This window comes from Ambystoma mexicanum, chromosome 14 (genome assembly GCF_040938575.1).
Source record: "Ambystoma mexicanum isolate Mex_15411 chromosome 14, UKY_AmexF1_1, whole genome shotgun sequence".
NCBI classification, from domain to species: Eukaryota; Metazoa; Chordata; class Amphibia; order Caudata; family Ambystomatidae; genus Ambystoma; species Ambystoma mexicanum.
The window spans coordinates 655,383,345-655,405,363 of NC_090940.1; the positions used below are offsets into that span (position 1 = coordinate 655,383,345).

The 22,019-nt window shown below is 44.8% G+C and overlaps 1 protein-coding gene across 2 annotated transcripts in view; it reads right to left on the reverse strand.

Annotated features, from left to right (window-relative positions):
* Window positions 1-22,019, reverse strand: part of GPR132 (G protein-coupled receptor 132) — a 100,026-nt gene that overhangs the window by 34,104 nt on the left and 43,903 nt on the right. The gene's annotated exons all lie outside the window — the stretch shown is intronic.

Below are 22,019 nucleotides of genomic sequence, written 5' to 3' on the forward strand. Positions count from 1 at the left end.
CACCAGAGTTCAAGGTCCACCAAAGTAGTGCCACTGCCTCTACACCAGAGTTCATGGTCCACCATTGTAGTGCCACTGCCTCTATGCCAGAGTTCATGGTCCACCAATGTAGTGCCACTACCTCTACGCCAGAGTTCAAGGTCCTCTATGTAGTGCCACTGCCTCTACACCAGAATTCATGGTCGACCAATGTAGTGCCGCTGCCTCTACACCAGTGTTCAAGGTCCACCAATGTAGTGCTGCTGCCTCTATGTCAGAGTTCAAGGTCCACCAATGTAGTGCCGCTGCCTCTACGCCAGAGTTCAAGGTCCTCTATGTAGTGCCACTGCCTCTACACCAGAATTCATGGTCGACCAATGTAGTGCCGCTGCCTCTACACCAGTGTTCAAGGTCCACCAATGTAGTGCTGCTGCCTCTATGTCAGAGTTCAAGGTCCACCAATGTAGTGCCGCTGCCTCTACGCCAGAGTTTAAGGTCCCCCAATGTAGGGCCACTGCCTCTACGCCAGAGTTTAAGGTCCACCAATGTAGTGCCACTGCCTCTACGCCAGTGTTCAAGGTCCCCCAATGTAGTGCCGCTGCCTCTACGCCAGTGTTCAAGGTCCACCAATGTAGTGCCACTGCCTCTACGTCAGTGTTCAAGGTCCCCCAATTTTGTGCCACTGCCTCTATGCAAGAGTTCAAAGTCCAACAATGTAGTGCTGCTGCCTCTATGCCAGAGTTCAAGTTCCACCAATGTAGTGCCAGTGCCTCTAAACCAGAGTTGAAGGTCCACCAATGTAGTGCCACTGCCTCTATGCCAGAGTTCAAGGTTCACCAATGTAGTGCCGCTGCCTCTACGCCAGTGTTCAAGGTCCCCCAATGTAGTGCTGCTGCCTCTACGCCAGAGGTTAAGGTCCACCAATGTAGTGCCACTGCCTCTACGCCAGTGTTCAAGGTCCCCCAATGTAGTGCCACTGCCTCTAGGCCAGTGTTCAAGGTCCACCAATGTAGTGCCGCTGCCTCTACGCCAGAGTTCAAGGTTCACCAATGTAGTGCAGCTGCCTCTACACCAGTGTTCAAGGTCCCCCAATGTAGTGCCGCTGCCGCTACGCCAGAGTTTAAGGTCCACCAATGTAGTGCCACTGCCTCTACGCTAGTGTTCAAGGTCCCCCAATTTAGTGCCACTGCCTCTATGCAAGAGTTCAAAGTCCACCAATGTAGTGCTGCTGCCTCTATGCCAGAGTTCAAGTTCCACCAATGTAGTGCCAGTGCCTCTAAACCAGAGTTGAAGGTCCAACAATGTAGTGCCGCTGCCTCTACGCCAGTGTTCAAGGTCCCCCAATGTAGTGCCGCTGCCTCTACACCAGTGTTTAAGGTCCACCAATGTAGTGCCGCTGCCTCTATGCCAGAGTTCAAGTTCCACCAATTTAGTGCCACTGCCTCTATGCAAGAGTTCAAAGTCCACCAATGTAGTGCTGCTGCCTCTATGCCAGAATTCAAGTTCCACCAATGTAGTGCCAGTGCCTCTAAACCAGAGTTGAAGGTCCACCAATGTAGTGCCACTGCCTCTATGCCAGTGTTCAAGGTCCACCAATGTAGTGCCGCTGCCTCTATGCCAGAGTTCAAGGTTCACCAATGTAGTGCTGCTGCCTCTACGCCAGTGTTCAATGTCCCCCAATGTAGTGCTGCTGCCTCTACGCCAGAGGTTAAGGTCCACCAATGTAGTGCCACTGCCTCTACGCCAGTGTTCAAGGTCCCCCAATTTAGTGCCACTGTCTCTATGCCAGAGTTCAAAGTCCACCAATGTAGTGCCGCTGCCTCTATGCCAGAGTTCAAGTTCCACCAATGTAGTTCTAGTGCCTCTACACCAGAGTTGAAGGTCCACCAATGTAGTGCCACTGCCTCTATGTCAGAGTTCTAAGTTCACCAATGTAGTGCCGCTGCCTCTATGCCAGAGTTCAAGTTCCACCAATGTAGTGCCAGTGCCTCTACACCAGAGTTCAAGGTCCACCAAAGTAGTGCCACTGCCTCTACACCAGAGTTCATGGTCCACCAATGTAGTGCCACTGCCTCTATGCCAGAGTTCATGGTCCACCAATGTAGTGCCACTACCTCTACGCCAGAGTTCAAGGTCCTCTATGTAGTGCCACTGCCTCTACACCAGAATTTATGGTCGACCAATGTAGTGCCGCTGCCTCTACACCAGTGTTCAAGGTCCACCAATGTAGTGCTGCTGCCTCTATGTCAGAGTTCAAGGTCCACCAATGTAGTGCCGCTGCTTCTACGCCAGAGTTTAAGGTCCCCCAATGTAGGGCCACTGCCTCTACGCCAGAGTTTAAGGTCCACCAATGTAGTGCCACTGCCTCTACGCCAGTGTTCAAGGTCCCCCAATGTAGTGCCGCTGCCTCTACGCCAGTGTTCAAGGTCCACCAATGTAGTGCCACTGCCTCTACGTCAGTGTTCAAGGTCCCCCAATTTTGTGCCACTGCCTCTATGCAAGAGTTCAAAGTCCACCAATGTAGTGCTGCTGCCTCTATGCCAGAGTTCAAGTTCCACCAATGTAGTGCCAGTGCCTTTAAACCAGAGTTGAAGGTCCACCAATGTAGTGCCACTGCCTCTATGCCAGAGTTCAAGGTTCACCAATGTAGTGCCGCTGCCTCTACGCCAGTGTTCAAGGTCCCCCAATGTAGTGCTGCTGCCTCTACGCCAGAGGTTAAGGTCCACCAATGTAGTGCCACTGCCTCTACGCCAGTGTTCAAAGTCCCCCAATTTAGTGCCACTGTATCTATGCCAGAGTTCAAAGACCACCAATGTAGTGCCGCTGCCTGTATGCCAGAGTTCAAGTTCCACCAATGTAGTGGCAGTGCCTCTACACCAGAGTTGAAGGTACACCAATGTAGTGCCACTGCCTCTATGCCAGAGTTCTAAGTTCACCAATGTAGTGCCGCTGCCTCTATGCCAGAGTTCAAGTTCCACCAATGTAGTGCCAGTGCCTCTACACCAGAGTTCAAGGTCCACCAAAGTAGTGCCACTGCCTCTACACCAGAGTTCATGCTCCACCAATGTAGTGCCACTGCCTCTATGCCAGAGTTCATGGTCCACCAATGTAGTGCCACTACCTCTACGCCAGAGTTCAAGGTCCTCTATGTAGTGCCACTGCCTCTACACCAGAATTCATGGTCGACCAATGTAGTTCCGCTGCCTCTACACCAGTGTTCAAGGTCCACCAATGTAGTGCTGCTGCCTCTATGTCAGAGTTCAAGGTCCACCAATGTAGTGCCGCTGCCTCTACGCCAGAGTTTAAGGTCCCCCAATGTAGGGCCACTGCCTCTATGCCAGAGTTTAAGGTCCACCAATGTAGTGCCACTGCCTCTACGCCAGTGTTCAAGGTCCCCCAATGTAGTGCCGCTGCCTCTACGCCAGTGTTCAAGGTCCACCAATGTAGTGCCACTGCCTCTACGCCAGTGTTCAAGGTCCCCCAATGTAGTGCCACTGCCTCTAGGCCAGTGTTCAAGGTCCACCAATGTAGTGCCGCTGCCTCTACGCCAGAGTTCAAGGTTCACCAATGTAGTGCAGCTGCCTCTACACCAGTGTTCAAGGTCCCCCAATGTAGTGCCGCTGCCGCTACGCAAGAGTTTAAGGTCCACCAATGTAGTGCCACTGCCTCTACGCTAGTGTTCAAGGTCCCCCAATTTAGTGCCACTGCCTCTATGCAAGAGTTCAAAGTCCACCAATGTAGTGCTGCTGCCTCTATGCCAGAGTTCAAGTTCCACCAATGTAGTGCCACTGCCTCTAAACCAGAGTTGAAGGTCCACCAATGTAGTGCCGCTGCCTCTACGCCAGTGTTCAAGGTCCCCCAATGTAGTGCTGCTGCCTCTACGCCAGAGTTTAAGGTCCACCAATGTAGTGCCACTGCCTCTACGCCAGTGTTCAAGGTCCCCCAATTTAGTGCCACTGTCTCTATGCCAGAGTTCAAAGTCCACCAATATAGTGCCGCTGCCTCTATGCCAGAGTTCAAGTTCCACCAATGTAGTGCCAGTGCCTCTACACCAGAGTTGAAGGTCCACCAATGTAGTGCCACTGCCTCTATGCCAGAGTTCTAAGTCCACCAATGTAGTGCCGCTGCCTCTATGCCAGAGTTAAAGTTCCACCAATGTCGTGCCAGTGCCTCTACACCAGAGTTCAAGGTCCACCAAAGTAGTGCCACTGCCTCTACACCAGAGTTCATGGTCCACCAATGTAGTGCCACTGCCTCTATGCCAGAGTTCATGGTCCACCAATGTAGTGCCGCTGCCTCTATGCCAGAGTTCAAGTTCCACCAATGTAGTGCCAGTGCCTCTACACCAGAGTTGAAGGTCCACCAATGTAGTGCCACTGCCTCTATGCCAGAGTTCTAAGTCCACCAATGTAGTGCCGCTGCCTCTATGCCAGAGTTCAAGTTCCACCAATGTAGTGCCAGTACCTCTACACCAGAGTTCAAGGTCCACCAAAGTAGTGCCACTGCCTCTACACCAGAGTTCATGGTCCACCAATGTAGTGCCACTGCCTCTATGCCAGAGTTCATGGTCCACCAATGTAGTGCCACTACCTCTACGCCAGAGTTCAAGGTCCACCAATGTAGTGCCACTGCCTCTACACCAGAATTCATGGTCGACCAATGTAGTGCCGCTGCCTCTACACCAGTGTTCAAGGTCCACCAATGTAGTGCTGCTGCCTCTATGTCAGAGTTCAAGGTCCACCAATGTAGTGCCGCTGCCTCTACGCCAGAGTTTAAGGTCCACCAATGTAGTGCCACTGCCTCTACGCCAGTGTTCAAGGTCCCCCAATGTAGTGCTGCTGCCTCTATGTCAGAGTTCAAGGTCCACCAATGTAGTGCCGCTGCCTCTACGCCAGAGTTTAAGGTCCACCAATGTAGTGCCACTGCCTCTACGCCAGTGTTCAAGGTCCACCAATGTAGTGCCGCTGCCTCTATGCCAGAGTTCAAGTTCCACCAATGTAGTGCCAGTACCTCTACACCAGAGTTCAAGGTCCACCAATGTAGTGCCACTGCCTCTACACCAGAGTTCATGGTCCACCAATGTAGTGCCACTGCCTCTATGCCAGAGTTCATGGTCCACCAATGTAGTGCCACTACCTCTACGCCAGAGTTCAAGGTCCACCAATGTAGTGCCACTGCCTCTACACCAGAATGCATGGTCGACCAATGTAGTGCCGCTGCCTCTACACCAGTGTTCAAGGTCCACCAATGTAGTGCTGCTGCCTCTATGTCAGAGTTCAAGGTCCACCAATGTAGTGCTGCTGCCTCTATGTCAGAGTTTAAGGTACCCCAATGTCGGGCCACTGCCTCTACGCCAGAGTTTAAGGTCCACCAATGTAGTGCCACTGCCTCTACGCCAGTGTTCAAGGTCCCCCAATGTAGTGCCGCTGCCTCTACGCCAGTGTTCAAGGTCCACCAATGTAGTGCCACTGCCTCTACGCCAGTGTTCAAGGTCCCCCAATGTAGTGCCACTGCCTCTACGCCAGAGTTTAAGGTCCACCAATGTAGTGCCGCTGCCTCTACGCCAGTGTTCAAGGTCCACCAATGTAGTGCCACTGCCTCTACGCCAGTGTTCAAGGTCCCCCAATGTAGTGCCACTGCCTCTAGGCCAGTGTTCAAGGTCCACCAATGTAGTGCCGCTGCCTCTACGCCAGAGTTCAAGGTTCACCAATGTAGTGCAGCTGCCTCTACACCAGTGTTCACGGTCCCCCAATGTAGTGCCGCTGCCGCTACGCCAGAGTTTAAGGTCCACCAATGTAGTGCCACTGCCTCTACGCTAGTGTTCAAGGTCCCCCAATTTAGTGCCACTGCCTCTATGCAAGAGTTCAAAGTCCACCAATGTAGTGCTGCTGCCTCTAAACCAGAGTTGAAGGTCCACCAATGTAGTGCCACTGCCTCTATGCCAGTGTTCAAGGTCCACCAATGTAGAGCCGCTGCCTCTATGCCAGAGTTCAAGGTTCACCAATGTAGTGCCGCTGCCTCTACGCCAGTGTTCAAGGTCCCCCAATGTAGTGCTGCTGCCTCTACGTCAGAATTTAAGGTCCACCAATGTAGTGCCACTGCCTCTACGCCAGTGTTCAAGGTCCCCCAATATTTAGTGCCACTGTCTCTATGCCAGAGTTCAAAGTCCACCAATGTAGTGCCGCTGCCTCTATGCCAGAGTTCAAGTTCCACCAATGTAGTGCCAGTGCCTCTACACCAGAGTTCAAGGTCCACCAATGTAGTGCCACTGCCTCTATGCCAGAGTTCTAAGTCCACCAATGTAGTGCCGCTGCCTCTATGCCAGAGTTCAAGTTCCACCAATGTAGTGCCAGTGCCTCTACACCAGAGTTCAAGGTCCACCAAAGTAGTGCCACTGCCTCTACACCAAAGTTCATGGTCCACCAAAGTAGTGCCACTGCCTCTACACCAGAGTTCATGGTCCACCAATGTAGTGCCACTGCCTCTATGCCAGAGTTCATGGTCCACCAATGTAGTGCCGCTGCCTCTACACCAGAATTCATGGTCGACCAATGTAGTGCCGCTGCCTCTAAACCAGTGTTCAAGGTCCACCAATGTAGTGCTGCTGCCTCTATGTCTGAGTTCAAGGTCCACCAATGTAGTGCCGCTGCCTCTACGCCAGAGTTTAAGGTCCCCCAATGTAGTGCCACTGCCTCTACGCCAGAGTTTAAGGTCCACCAATGTAGTGCCACTGCCTCTACGCCAGTGTTCAAGGTCCCCCAATGTAGTGCCACTGCCTCTAGGCCAGTGTTCAAGGTCCACCAATGTAGTGCCGCTGCCTCTACGCCAGAGTTCAAGGTTCACCAATGTAGTGCAGCTGCCTCTACACCAGTGTTCAAGGTCCCCCAATGTAGTGCCGCTGCCTCTACGCCAGAGTTCAAGGTTCACCAATGTAGTGCAGCTGCCTCTACACCAGTGTTCAAGGTCCCCCAATGTAGTGCCGCTGCCTCTACGCCAGAGTTTAAGGTCCACCAATGTAGTGCCAGTGCCTCTACACCAGGGTTGAAGGTCCACCAATGTAGTGCCACTGCCTCTACACCAGAGTTCATGGTCCACCAATGTAGTGCCACTGCCTCTACACCAGAGTTCAAAGTCCACCAATGTAGTGCCACTGCCTCTACACCGGAGTTCAAGGTCCACCAATGTAGTGGCACTGCCTCTACGCTAGAGTTCAAGGTCCACCAATGTAGTGGTACTGCCTCTACGCTGGAGTTCAAGGTTCACCAATGTAGTGCCACTGCCTCTACGCCAGAGTTCAAGGTCCACCAATGTACTGCCACTGCCTCTTCACCAGAGTTCATGGTCCACCAATGTAGTCCCATTGCCTCTACACCAGAGTTCAAGGTCCACCAACCAGTGCCATTGCCTCTAAGCCAGAGTTCAAAGTCCACCAATGTAGTAGCACTGCCTCTACGCTGGAATTCAAGGTCCACCAATGTAGTAGCACTGCCTCTACGCTGGAATTCAAGGTCCACCAATGTGGTGGCACTGCCTCTACGCTGGAGTTCAAGGTCCACCAATGTAGTGGTACTGCCTCTACGCTGGAGTTCAAGGTTCACCAATGTAGTGCCACTGCCTCTACGCCAGAGTTCAAGGTCCACCAATGTACTGCCACTGCCTCTACACCAGAGTTCAAGGTCCACCAATGTAGTGCCACTGCCTCTACGCCAGAGTTCAAGGTCCACCAATGTACTGCCACTGCCTCTTCACCAGAGTTCATGGTCCACCAATGTAGTCCCATTGCCTCCACACCAGAGTTCAAGGTCCACCAACCAGTGCCATTGCCTCTAAGCCAGAGTTCAAAGTCCACCAATGTAGTAGCACTGCCTCTACGCTGGAATTCAAGGTCCACCAATGTGGTGGCACTGCCTCTACGCTGGAGTTCAAGGTCCACCAATGTAGTGGTATTGCCTCTACGCTGGAGTTCAAGGTTCACCAATATAGTGCCACTGCCTCTACGCCAGAGTTCAAGGTCCACCAATGTACTGCCACTGCCTCTACACCAGAGTTCAAGGTCCACCAATGTAGTGCCACTGCCTCTATGCCAGAGTAGAACAAAGAACTTGCTGGAAATGTACAAAATATTTCAGAAAATCTGTTTAGCAATATCCTGTTTACTGGTCTAACAAATTAGGAAAAGGCCCCAGCCTTATTTTGGAAGTGCACACAATTTTGTGCTGGAATTGAGCAATTAACATCCAAGCTTCCATATTTATTTTATGGTTTCAACACATCTGTGCAATCTAGAAGTGAACACGAGCATCAATTTTGTAATCTAGAAGTGAACAAGAACATCAATGTTGCCATCTAGAAGTGAACAAGAGCATCAATGTTGCAATCTAGAAGTGAACAAGAACATCAATGTTGCAATCTAGAAGTAAATAAGAGCATCAATGTTGCCATCTAGAAGTGAACAAGAGCATTACTGTTGTAATCTAGAAGTGAACAAAAACATCAATGTTGCCATCTGAAAGTGAACACGAGCATAAATTTTGTAATCTAGAAGTGAACAAGAGCATCAATGTTGCAATCTAGAAGTGAACAAGAGCATCAATGTTGCAATCTAGACGTCAACAAGAGCATCAATGTTGTAATCTAGAAGTGAACAAGAGCATCAATGTTGCCATCTAGAAGTGAACAAGAGCATCAATGTTCCAATCTAGAAGTGAACAAGAGCATCAATGTTCCAATCTAGAAGTGAACAAGAGCATCAATGTTGTAATCTAGAAGTGAACAAGAGCATCAATGTTGCCATCTGAAAGTGAGCACGAGCATCAATTTTGTAATCTAGAAGTGAACAAGAGCATCAATATTGCAATCTAGACGTCAACAAGAGCATCGATGTTGTAATTTAGAAGTGAACAAGAGCATCAATGTTGCAATCTAGAAGTGAACAAGAGCATCAATGTTGCAATCTAGAAGTGAATAAGAGCATCAAAGTTGCCATCTAGAAGTGAACAAGAGCATCAATGTTGCCATCTAGAAGTGAACAAGAGTATCAATGTTGCAATCTAGAAGTGAACAGGAGCATTCATGTTGCAATCTAGAAGTGAACAAGAGCATCAATGTTGCAATCTAGAAGTGAACAAGAGCATCAATGTTGCCATCTAGAAGTGAACAAGAGCATCAATGTTGCAATCTAGAAGTGAACAGGAGCATTCATGTTGCAATCTAGAAGTGAACAAGAACATCAATGTTGCAATCTAGAAGTGAACAAGAGCATCAATGTTGCAATCTAGAAGTGAACAAGAGCATCAAAGTTGCCATCTAGAAGTGAACAAGAGCATCAATGTTGCCATCTAGAAGTGAACACGAGCATCAATGTTGCCATCTAGAAGTGAACACGAGCATCAATGTTGCAATCTAGAAGTGAACAGAACATCAATGTTGCAATCTAGAAGTGAACAAGAGCATCAATGTTGCAATCTAGAAGTGAACAAGAGCATCACTGTTGCAATCTAGAAGTGAATAAGAGCATCAAAGTTGCCATCTAGACGTGAACAAGAGCATCAATGTTGCCATCTAGAAGTGAACAAGAGCATCAATGTTGCAATCTAGAAGTGAACAAGAGCATCAATGTTGCCATCTAGAAGTGAACACGAGCATCAATTTTGTAATCTAGAAGTGAACAAGAGCATCAATATTGCAATCTAGACGTCAACAAGAGCATCAATGTTGTAATTTAGAAGTGAACAAGAGCATCAATGTTGCAATCTAGAAGTGAACAAGAGCATCAATGTTGCAATCTAGAAGTGAATAAGAGCATCAAAGTTGCCATCTAGAAGTGAACAAGAGCATCAATGTTGCCATCTAGAAGTGAACAAGAGCATCAATGTTGCAATCTAGAAGTGAACAGGAGCATTCATGTTGCAATCTAGAAGTGAACAAGAGCATCAATGTTGCAATCTAGAAGTGAACAAGAGCATCAATGTTGCCATCTAGAAGTGAACAAGAGCATCAATGTTGCAATCTAGAAGTGAACAGGAGCATTCATGTTGCAATCTAAAAGTGAACAAGAACATCAATGTTGCAATCTAGAAGTGAACAAGAGCATCAATGTTGCAATCTAGAAGTGAACAAGAGCATCAATGTTGCAATCTAGAAGTGAATAAGAGCATCAAAGTTGCCATCTAGAAGTGAACAAGAGCATCAATGTTGCCATCTAGAAGTGAACAAGAGCATCAATGTTGCAATCTAGAAGTGAACAGGAGCATTCATGTTGCAATCTAGAAGTGAACAAGAACATCAATGTTGCAATCTAGAAGTGAACAAGAGCATCAATGTTGCAATCTAGAAGTGAACAAGAGCATCACTGTTGCAATCTAGAAGTGAATAAGAGCATCAAAGTTGCCATCTAGAAGTGAACAAGAGCATCAATGTTGCCATCTAGAAGTGAACAAGAGCATCAATGTTGCAATCTAGAAGTGAACAAGAGCATCAATGTTGCCATCTAGAAGTGAACACGAGCATCAATTTTGTAATCTAGAAGTGAACAAGAACATCAATGTTGCCATCTAGAAGTGAACAAGAGCATCAATGTTGCAATCTAGAAGTGAACAAGAACATCAATGTTGCAATCTAGAAGTAAATAAGAGCATCAATGTTGCCATCTAGAAGTGAACAAGAGCATTACTGTTGTAATCTAGAAGTGAACAAAAACATCAATGTTGCCATCTGAAAGTGAACACGAGCATCAATTTTGTAATCTAGAAGTGAACAAGAGCATCAATGTTGCAATCTAGAAGTGAACAAGAGCATCAATGTTGCAATCTAGACGTCAACAAGAGCATCAATGTTGTAATCTAGAAGTGAACAAGAGCATCAATGTTGCCATCTAGAAGTGAACAAGAGCATCAATGTTCCAATCTAGAAGTGAACAAGAGCATCAATGTTCCAATCTAGAAGTGAACAAGAGCATCAATGTTGTAATCTAGAAGTGAACAAGAGCATCAATGTTGCCATCTGAAAGTGAACACGAGCATCAATTTTGTAATCTAGAAGTGAACAAGAGCATCAATATTGCAATCTAGACGTCAACAAGAGCATCAATGTTGTAATTTAGAAGTGAACAAGAGCATCAATGTTGCAATCTAGAAGTGAACAAGAGCATCAATGTTGCAATCTAGAAGTGAATAAGAGCATCAAAGTTGCCATCTAGAAGTGAGCAGGAGCATCAATGTTGCCCTCTAGAAGTGAACAAGAGCATCAATGTTGCAATCTAGAAGTGAACAGGAGCATTCATGTTGCAATCTAGAAGTGAACAAGAGCATCAATGTTGCAATCTAGAAGTGAACAAGAGCATCAATGTTGCCATCTAGAAGTGAACAAGAGCATCAATGTTGCAATCTAGAAGTGAACAGGAGCATTCATGTTGCAATCTAGAAGTGAACAAGAACATCAATGTTGCAATCTAGAAGTGAACAAGAGCATCAATGTTGCAATCTAGAAGTGAACAAGAGCATCAATGTTGCAATCTAGAAGTGAATAAGAGCATCAAAGTTGCCATCTAGAAGTGAACAAGAGCATCAATGTTGCCATCTAGAAGTGAACAAGAGCATCAATGTTGCAATCTAGAAGTGAACAGGAGCATTCATGTTGCAATCTAGAAGTGAACAAGAACATCAATGTTGCAATCTAGAAGTGAACAAGAGCATCAATGTTGCAATCTAGAAGTGAACAAGAGCATCACTGTTGCAATCTAGAAGTGAATAAGAGCATCAAAGTTGCCATCTAGAACTGAACAAGAGCATCAATGTTGCCATCTAGAAGTGAACAAGAGCATCAATGTTGCAATCTAGAAGTGAACAAGAGCATCAATGTTGCCATCTAGAAGTGAACAAGAGCATCAATGTTGCAATCTAGAAGTGAACAGAGCATCAATGTTGCCATCTAGAAGTGAACAAGAGCATCACTGTTGCAATCTAGAAGTGTACAAGAGCCTCAGTGTTGCAATCTAGAAGTGAACAAGAGCATCAATGTTGCAATCTAGAAGTGAAAAAGAGCATTTATGTTACCATCTAGAAGTGAACAAAAGCCTCAATGTTGCAATCTAATCTAGAAGTGAACAAGTGCATCAATGTTGCCATCTAGAAGTGAACAAGAGCATCAATGTTTCAATCTAGAAGTGAACAAGAGCATCAATCTTGTAATCTAGAAGTGAACAAGAGCATCAATGTTGCAATCTAGACATCAACAAGAGCATCAATGTTGTAATCTAGAAGTGAACAAGAGCATCAATTTTGCCATCTAGAAGTGAACAAGAGCATCAATGTTGCAATCTAGAAGTGAACAAGAACATCAATGTTGCCATCTAGAAGTGAACAAGAGCATCAATGTTGCAATCTAGAAGTGAACAAGAACATCAATGTTGCAATCTAGAAGTGAATAAGAGCATCAATGTTGCCATCTAGAAGTGAACAAGAGCATTAATGTTGTAATCTAGAAGTGAACAAAAACATCAATGGTGCCATCTGAAAGTGAACACGAGCATCAATTTTGTAATCTAGAAGTGAACAAGAGCATCAATGTTGCAATCTAGAAGTGAACAAGAGCATCAATGTTGCAATCTGGACGTCAACAAGAGCATCAATGTTGTAATCTAGAAGTGAACAAGAGCATCAATGTTGCAATCTAGAAGTGAATAAGAGCATCAATGTTGCCATCTAGAAGTGAACAAGAGCATTAATGTTGTAATCTAGAAGTGAACAAAAACATCAATGTTGCCATCTGAAAGTGAACACGAGCATCAATTTTGTAATCTAGAAGTGAACAAGAGCATCAATATTGCAATCTAGAAGTGAACAAGAGCATCAATGTTGCCATCTAGAAGTGAACAAGAGCATTAATGTTGTAATCTAGAAGTGAACAAGAGCATCAATGTTGCCATCTGAAAGTGAACACGAGCATCAATTTTGTAATCTAGAAGTGAACAAGAGCATCAATATTGCAATCTAGACGTCAACAAGAGCATCAATGTTGTAATTTAGAAGTGAACACGAGCATCAATGTTGCCATCTAGAAGTGAACAAGAGCATCAATGTTGCAATCTAGAAGTGAACAAGAGCATCAATGTTGCAATCTATAAGTGAATAAGAGCATCAAAGTTGCCATCTAGAAGTGAACAAGAGCATCAATGTTGCCATCTAGAAGTGAACAAGAGCATCAATGTTGCAATCTAGAAGTGAACAGGAGCATTCATGTTGCAATCTAGAAGTGAACAAGAGCATCAATGTTGCCATCTAGAAGTGAACAGAGCATCAATGTTGCCATCTAGAAGTGAACAAGAGCATCACTGTTGCAATCTAGAAGTGTACAAGAGCCTCAGTGTTGCAATCTAGAAGTGAACAAGAGCATCAATGTTGCAATCTAGAAGTGAAAAAGAGCATTTATGTTACCATCTAGAAGTGAACAAAAGCCTCAATGTTGCAATCTAATCTAGAAGTGAACAAGTGCATCAATGTTGCCATCTAGAAGTGAACAAGAGCATCAATGTTTCAATCTAGAAGTGAACAAGAGCATTAATGTTGCAATCTAGAAGTGAACAAGAGCATCAATGTTGCCATCTAGAAGTGAACAAGAGCATCAATGTTGCCATCTAGAAGTGAACAAGAGTATCAATGTTGCAATCTAGAAGTGTACAAGAGCCTCAATGTTGCAATATAGAAGTGAACAAGAGCATCAATGTTGCAATCTAGCAGTGAAAAAGAGCATTTATGTTGCCATCTAGAAGTGAACAAAAGCCTCAATGTTGCAATCTAATCTAGAAGTGAACAAGAGCCTCAATGTTGCAATCTAGAAGTGAACATGAGCATCAATGTTGCAATCTAGAAGCGAACAAGAGTATCAAGGTTACAATCTTGAATTTTCAAAGAGCACATTTCAAATTGTAACACAGATCCAAGTGTGTGACCTAAGAGGGCCCCCTTTGGGCGGGCAGACCGAGAATACTTTAAATATCTTTATCCCCCTCCAGCAGTGACAAAGCAAACTGAAACATGATGGAAGGGTGGGCAGCCCACAGCAATAGCCAGTGGCGTTGATTAATTCAAAGCTTTTCCAGGCGCCATTCTCATGGTGTGCTATGACAAGCATGAAAAAAGCATGAATTCACATTCAATCTTAAATGAAAACATTAAAAAATGTTTCATATATTTTAAATCCCTGTTTAACTATGGCTATGATTTCTGCAATAATGTTTTTCATTGGATGCACCACCAATGCATAGGAGATGTGGGCTAATATGCTAAACGCTGAATGCGTAGTCCTGCAAGTGCAGGTAAAGATTGACTTCACCTCACAAAAAGAAAAGACCCTATTAAATCATTGACATCTAAATGAATCTTAATACTAGAGTGCAGATTTCTCAAACCCTAATTCATTCATATAAGGCCTGTTTACAAAGGATGATAGGGCTAAAAGATGTGTCAACACCCTACAATCTGGGGAAGAGATCACATGACTGGAGGCTTTTCAGAGTAAAGATTGTAAAATAATCCATCACATTCTAAATAATGAGCGTCTGGCGGATTCTTACAATTCACATCCACCAATACCCAGATGACACACTACTCTACCTCAAGATATGCTCCATCGAAGACATCCACAGGCTCAAGGCTGGCCTCACACTGATCCAGTCATGGCTGTCCAGCACTTACCTGAAGCCCAACCCCTCCAGGACTGAATTCCTACTGCTGACCAACAACAACGAACACCTACCATCCAGACCTGGCTCTCTGCTATGAACCCCGAGGGCTTCACCCTAGCTGGTCACATGCACCAAGTACTTTGAGTTCAACATAGAGAGACAGCTCTCCTTCAAACAATGCATAGCAAAAAAGACACAGAGCATCAATGTTGCAATCTAGAAGTGAAAAAGAGCATTTATGTTACCATCTAGAAGTGAACAAAAGCCTCAATGTTGCAATCTAATCTAGAAGTGAACAAGTGCATCAATGTTGCCATCTAGAAGTGAACAAGAGCATCAATGTTTCAATCTAGAAGTGAACAAGAGCATTAATGTTGCAATCTAGAAGTGAACAAGAGCATCAATGTTGCCATCTAGAAGTGAACAAGAGCATCAATGTTGCCATCTAGAAGTGAACAAGAGTATCAATGTTGCAATCTAGAAGTGTACAAGAGCCTCAATGTTGCAATATAGAAGTGAACAAGAGCATCAATGTTGCAATCTAGCAGTGAAAAAGAGCATTTATGTTGCCATCTAGAAGTGAACAAAAGCCTCAATGTTGCAATCTAATCTAGAAGTGAACAAGAGCCTCAATGTTGCAATCTAGAAGTGAACATGAGCATCAATGTTGCAATCTAGAAGCGAACAAGAGTATCAAGGTTACAATCTTGAATTTTCAAAGAGCACATTTCAAATTGTAACACAGATCCAAGTGTGTGACCTAAGAGGGCCCCCTTTGGGCGGGCAGACCGAGAATACTTTAAATATCTTTATCCCCCTCCAGCAGTGACAAAGCAAACTGAAACATGATGGAAGGGTGGGCAGCCCACAGCAATAGCCAGTGGCGTTGATTAATTCAAAGCTTTTCCAGGCGCCATTCTCATGGTGTGCTATGACAAGCATGAAAAAAGCATGAATTCACATTCAATCTTAAATGAAAACATTAAAAAATGTTTCATATATTTTAAATCCCTGTTTAACTATGGCTATGATTTCTGCAATAATGTTTTTCATTGGATGCACCACCAATGCATAGGAGATGTGGGCTAATATGCTAAACGCTGAATGCGTAGTCCTGCAAGTGCAGGTAAAGATTGACTTCACCTCACAAAAAGAAAAGACCCTATTAAATCATTGACATCTAAATGAATCTTAATACTAGAGTGCAGATTTCTCAAACCCTAATTCATTCATATAAGGCCTGTTTACAAAGGATGATAGGGCTAAAAGATGTGTCAACACCCTACAATCTGGGGAAGAGATCACATGACTGGAGGCTTTTCAGAGTAAAGATTGTAAAATAATCCATCACATTCTAAATAATGAGCGTCTGGCGGATTCTTACAATTCACATCCACCAATACCCAGATGACACACTACTCTACCTCAAGATATGCTCCATCGAAGACATCCACAGGCTCAAGGCTGGCCTCACACTGATCCAGTCATGGCTGTCCAGCACTTACCTGAAGCCCAACCCCTCCAGGACTGAATTCCTACTGCTGACCAACAACAACGAACACCTACCATCCAGACCTGGCTCTCTGCTATGAACCCCTAGGGCTTCACCCTAGCTGGTCACATGCACCAAGTACTTTGAGTTCAACATAGAGAGACAGCTCTCCTTCAAACAATGCATAGCAAAAAAGACACAAACGGCTTGCTATCAACTTTCTCTTCTGCGGAAATCAAGCCCTTCTTTTTTTATTTCTTTTGTTGTTATTTATTTGTGATATGGTGTTCAGAAAAACCTTATACACATATATAAAATAACACATTATAAAAGACATCAATAAATCAAGCCCTTCATCACACAAAACCACTGCAGATCTGCTGGCCAAGCCTTGGTCATCTTCCAGCCGGATGGTGGCAATGCCCTTTGGAAAGGCCTTCCAGTAACTAGTCTGGCACCTGTGAGGGGTCAATAATGTGAGGTGCACAGCTGCTTGTAGATTTCCCAATGTATGCCATTTAATTAAAGAAAATATATAAAGAAAATACTGTGCTTGCCCTACTCTACAGATAAATTCCCTACCTAGGATAGAGGCTATGGGAACATTCTCTAGCACGGGAAAACTGGCCCTCACACCAAACAACAAACATACAAAGACAATGCTATAGCAACAAAATATAATAAACAATATCAACGCGATTTCTGTATGGCCTTCTCCAGTCCTGGGTAAGATCCCATCCCCAGGATTCAAGTCAACTCCAAAATGCTCAACAAAAGAAAAGAAAGGTTCTTGAAAAAATCAAAGTCAAAGCAAAAGGTCAACAAACACAAATCCACTGGAAACAACTATTTTGTTCCTGGATGAAAAGATCACTTTCCAACTTCCAGAAAATAAATAGCACAAATGGTAATCCTGGTTATGATAGTAAATTGTCTTTTCTTCAAGATAATATGCCACAGTTCAAAAGAAAGTGTGATATTCTCCAATTGTCTACAATACACAATTCTTTGCGACTTCTTCAATACAACTTTACATTTTTATATTTGTTAGGATGCTTCTTCTGTGCTGCTGCCTCTATTTTCAACACCCATACTTATACTGTTGGTACTACGAAAACAGTCACCTTTGTCCCACAGTATGTTACTGCTCAACCCACTTCAATGTAACATGTACTGACAACTTAATATACCACCGCACTTCAAGTATTACTGCTGCTCAGTACTGTGGAATTATTAAGTAGGTTTTTACCAGACACTTAAACCTCTTCAAGGAGGCAAGGCACTCTTCCTTTTAATGGCTTTCTTAAAAGGGGCAGCCTCTTTGCCTCTTCCGTCTGTCTTACTACTCCAAGAACAACCTGCTTCTGCCCATAAGACTCCTTTCAAGTTTCTGCAGTCGTTTCGCACAACAGGTTGTATTCCATTTCAGAGTATTCTTAACAAGCATTTGGTTTCCCTTTCCCAGCTTTGCCCCCACCTTTCTGCCAGTGATTATCCCAAATAATTACCTAGAAGCTTATGTGCCACTCTCTCAGCTTCAGGTAATGATGGGGTACTTGTTTCATATGCCACTTGACTGTAAACAACTTCACTTTGCAGTTCGATGGCTCCTGGCAAGACAGTTTACTATATAAAGGGGATGCCTTTTGGCTTGGGGTAATGCTTGTTCTTCTCTCCAACGGTTTAGACTCTTCACTTCTCTGAAATAGAACAAATGCCATTTCTGGATACAGCGTTCAGTCTCTCAAGTGAAAACCCAATTAGGCACACACAACCTCTTCTTCAAGTAGATTTTAAGGTTTAAAATTGAGTGATTAATTATATTCCCATGTAACAGTAAAGTTTGAGATTCTGACTTCCTATGGGAATTATAATTAGGCTCGCGTGACCACTCATTCAAGTAGTTTTCACTCTCTAACTTGCCACTCATATATGGACAATGTTCGGTGTTCGGTAATGGTTTAGGAAGCGTTCCCTTGTGTTAATTAGGGGCACTCGACCACTCCTTTATACAGCAACAGTCTTTAGATACATTAACAATGGTTTTCAAGTACTTCAGCTTCTCACGCGAATAGTGATCTTCAGCGCTATACACGTGTGCTACAGTTTCATTGCTAGGAAGAATTCTGATATAACGAATAGCTTTTACTCACATTTAACAATACGCGAATCTGTTAGGAGCTGGCTACAGTTACTGGCAAGGCTCGTGCAGTGTATCTGAATGCCATGCTTCACTCACCGACTTCAATGACACTGGTTTTGTGGGTTGCACTGCTTTCCCAACTTCCTCTGCTTCATCCACTTGATTTGGGAGTTCCCTTTTCTCCCGAAACTTGCGGCTTGCCTTCTACTTCTTCTGGCTTTAGGCTCCTGCACTTCCGCAGCTCTGCAATCACAGCAACATGGCTCAAATGAGGAAATCTCAGCCTTCTGTAAGTCTTCTGTGGTGCAGCCTCTGCAATTAAGAGTTCGGGAGAACAGGACTCTCTCAGAGTTTGCAGGTGAAATCTGCTGTCTCCACGCTCCAGTGCCCCTTCTATTCCTCCAATTTCTTGTGATTTGTCAGACTCATGCTTCTCCTCAGCTACTGCTACTACCGCCAGCCTTCCAGCTCTCATTCCAGCCCCCTCGACAACTCCATTCCTGGTGGGGCTTTTTATGCCTCACAGGTTCAATGATTGTCTGCAGTTATGGGTAGTTAACCTTAATTGCCTGACTGCTGCAATGGCTACCAGGCTTAATTGCCTGACTACTACATCTACATGCCTCTTCAGCCTTCTTCCTTGTCTCAGTACCTCTAGGATTCTGGGACTCGTAGCTTCTTCCAACAAAGTTAGGTTTTTCCACTTCTACATTATTTGTAAAAGTAGACTTCATTCCTTTAAGGTTTTCAACCCGACCTCATCGAACTGCACTGGCTACTGATACAAGTCTGTATCATCTTCAAATCCTGCTGCATCATCTACAAGGCTGTCACCCTGATGTTCCCAAGCTACCTCGCTGAGAAACCCTGCATTTCTGGAGGACTACGATCCACCAGAAGTGAGGACATGTGCAGACCTGAACTCTGCCAGTGTAGGAAGGAAAGAGCCAGAAGACAGAACTTCTATACCCCAAGACTCAAGATTTGAAGGTTTCCCAGTATATGAACCCGAGAGCAGATAGCACTTTCGGAAATATCCCAGAATCAAACATCATAGACATCAGCCGGACTGACAGATCATAATAATCCAATCCCTTATATGATATTATTGGACTGAAAAGAAAGTGACTATTATTCAAATGAATCCCCAAGTTGGTCACATTACGTAATCACCTTGAAAAAGGCCATAGGGTTACCTACCTGCAATTTAAAAGCTGTCTAAATACCTTGGACACCCCTGGAAAGTATGTATAGACCTCAAAAGCTGGACAAAGACCCAATCTTTTAAAGATAATTATTTCGGATAAATACGGTGGTAATGTGGACATGCCGAGCGAATGCCTTTATAAAGAGAGAGCAAGGTAAACCATCTAAGGAGATGAGGGAGGAGGAATGACAAGGAGGAATAACCTTTACATAGAGAAGTGGGAAAGGATCCTGCTCTAGGACAGGAGCACTGTGGGAAGTCCATACGATGGGCAGGGATTGTGATAGCTAGACAGTAAAACACCACTAGTCTATCAGTTGTCCAGGTGAAGAGAAAGGAGGAACAAGCATGTTGTGGACAAGCATGAGGGTTAGTCAACAACTAGCTTGCGGGATACAAGTGACACTTAGGAACAAGCCTGCAGACACGAGTAAGCTCTGACCCAGAGGGGAAGTAAGCAAGATGGTAATGGGGGGGTAGGTTGACTATCTTGAGACATGGATGTGAGCCAGAGCCTCACCCAGAACCTAGAAGTCCTCTTCACCTACCTGCCCTCTTAGGGAGACTCTATGCAACCTTCGCACAAGACGCCTCAAGCTCCAACAATAGCGCCTGAGATACGGCAGTGTCGCTCTGCAAGTAGTGATAAAGACAACCCGCTGTCTTTCTTCATCAAAGCAGTTCAGAACTGTAGATTGAGTGACACCAGAAAAAGACACAGTGAGAGTCTGTTTACAGCAGAGGAAAGAACAGATCAGTCAAGACCAAGGGTGGATGGATTGGTCCCAAGAGATGGCACGGAATCCCTATTGACAGACGGGAGGTCTACACATGATGCAGAGGAACCTTCTGTGCACTGAACCCGTGAACTACAAATCACAAAGCAAGGGAGTTATGGGAGAGATTCTTTGACTATAAGCCATCCTGACGAAGGGCTTGCTGCTTACATATTGAAGGTGGCATGGCCTGACAACAAGACGTCCGTTGAGGACGGGGGAGAATTGGTAGGGAGAAGTGTCTGCAGAGTTGTTTGTAGTTTATTTAGATACTATCACTAAATCATTATTTGCTGGCGGTCCATGTTTTCCCAATGTCGTCGTAACAGGGACTCCAAACAGCGTTTGATGCAATTGACAAAGTGCACCCATGCATGGATTTTGGGAACTCTAATGCAGTGATGATCTTGTGTGAACGAAATGTCCTCTACACAAAACCAAGTTAAATGTATTCGTTTCAGTTTAAAATGCTGAATTTGACGGTATAGCATAAGTGGCGGTAATCGCTTTACTGACACTTTCCACCTCATCGCTAAACTCTAAATGAGGCCCTGAGAGTGGAAAGGCAGGTTCAGAAGGACATGGAAAACTGCGATAAATGAGGAACTTTTAACTTGCAGTTAACTGAGGAAGACCGGGGGAGGGAGGATGTAATTCTTCTCCAGGAGAAGGGTCGATTTAGGACTCAAGGACTTAGGGCTCAAAACATATAGATAAAAGAAATTCAAGTGGAAATTGCTATTTAATTCTGCTATATACTAACTAGCAATTGTAGATTAGGAATAACATATACAAATGATGCAAAAAAATGGTTACTTTAAAATGCTGTTCAGTATAATACAGTACATTATATTTCATGACAAAGTTGTACTACTCAAAGTTTTAAACGGAGGATAGCACAGGGGCAACATGCTGGTCTGTCAGCAAGACCACAGAGAGCAACAGAGGTTCGAATCCCGTATCCGCACTTAGAAACCCAAGCTCAGGTATGGTATTAGGCGCTGTATAAAAAGCAAATACAATAACTAAAAAATATAAATACTGTATAATTAAGACAGTGATGATCCAAAAAATAGATCAAGTGAATTAAAGGATATGTTGAAATATCAATTTGTGTGATTATAAGTTTTGTTGAAGTGATTTACAAATATCTGAAGAAGGGGAAAGAGAGTCTAGTCTCGATCAGAGGGCAGCGAGACCTCATCAAGGTGTCGCTGAAAGTAATGCTGAGCATGACCAAGCATTGTGTCAGGCATTTCCACTTTGTGATCCTGTAGAGCGCATTGCCAATACAAAAAGAAGAATATCCAAGGATAGTTAAAAGGTCTGCGACAAAACAAACCGGGTTGACAAATGTTTCGGGGCGAGGAGCAATTTAATGAGCCTTCATCAGTATAAAGACAATGGGCCTCTTTACGAGTTTGGAGGTAGCCATGCCGTTCTTAGCGGGATGGCTGCCTCCAAACTTGTGTCTGGGTCCCGAAAAAAGGGAATTACCAGGCCATTAAGACTTTTGCGGGCCTGGTAATTCCCTTTTCACGGGCACCGGACCCGGTACATCCCCATTCCCATTCGAGCTCCCATAGGGCTCAATGGGAATGGGGAGGATGCTAACAACGGACCCGTTAATGACGGGTCCGTTGTTAGCATCCTGGTCTACTCGTGGGTGGCGGTATGGACGTCTGGTCTGGCCCAGACGTGCACACCGCCACCTGCGAGCAAACTCATAATTTGGCGGC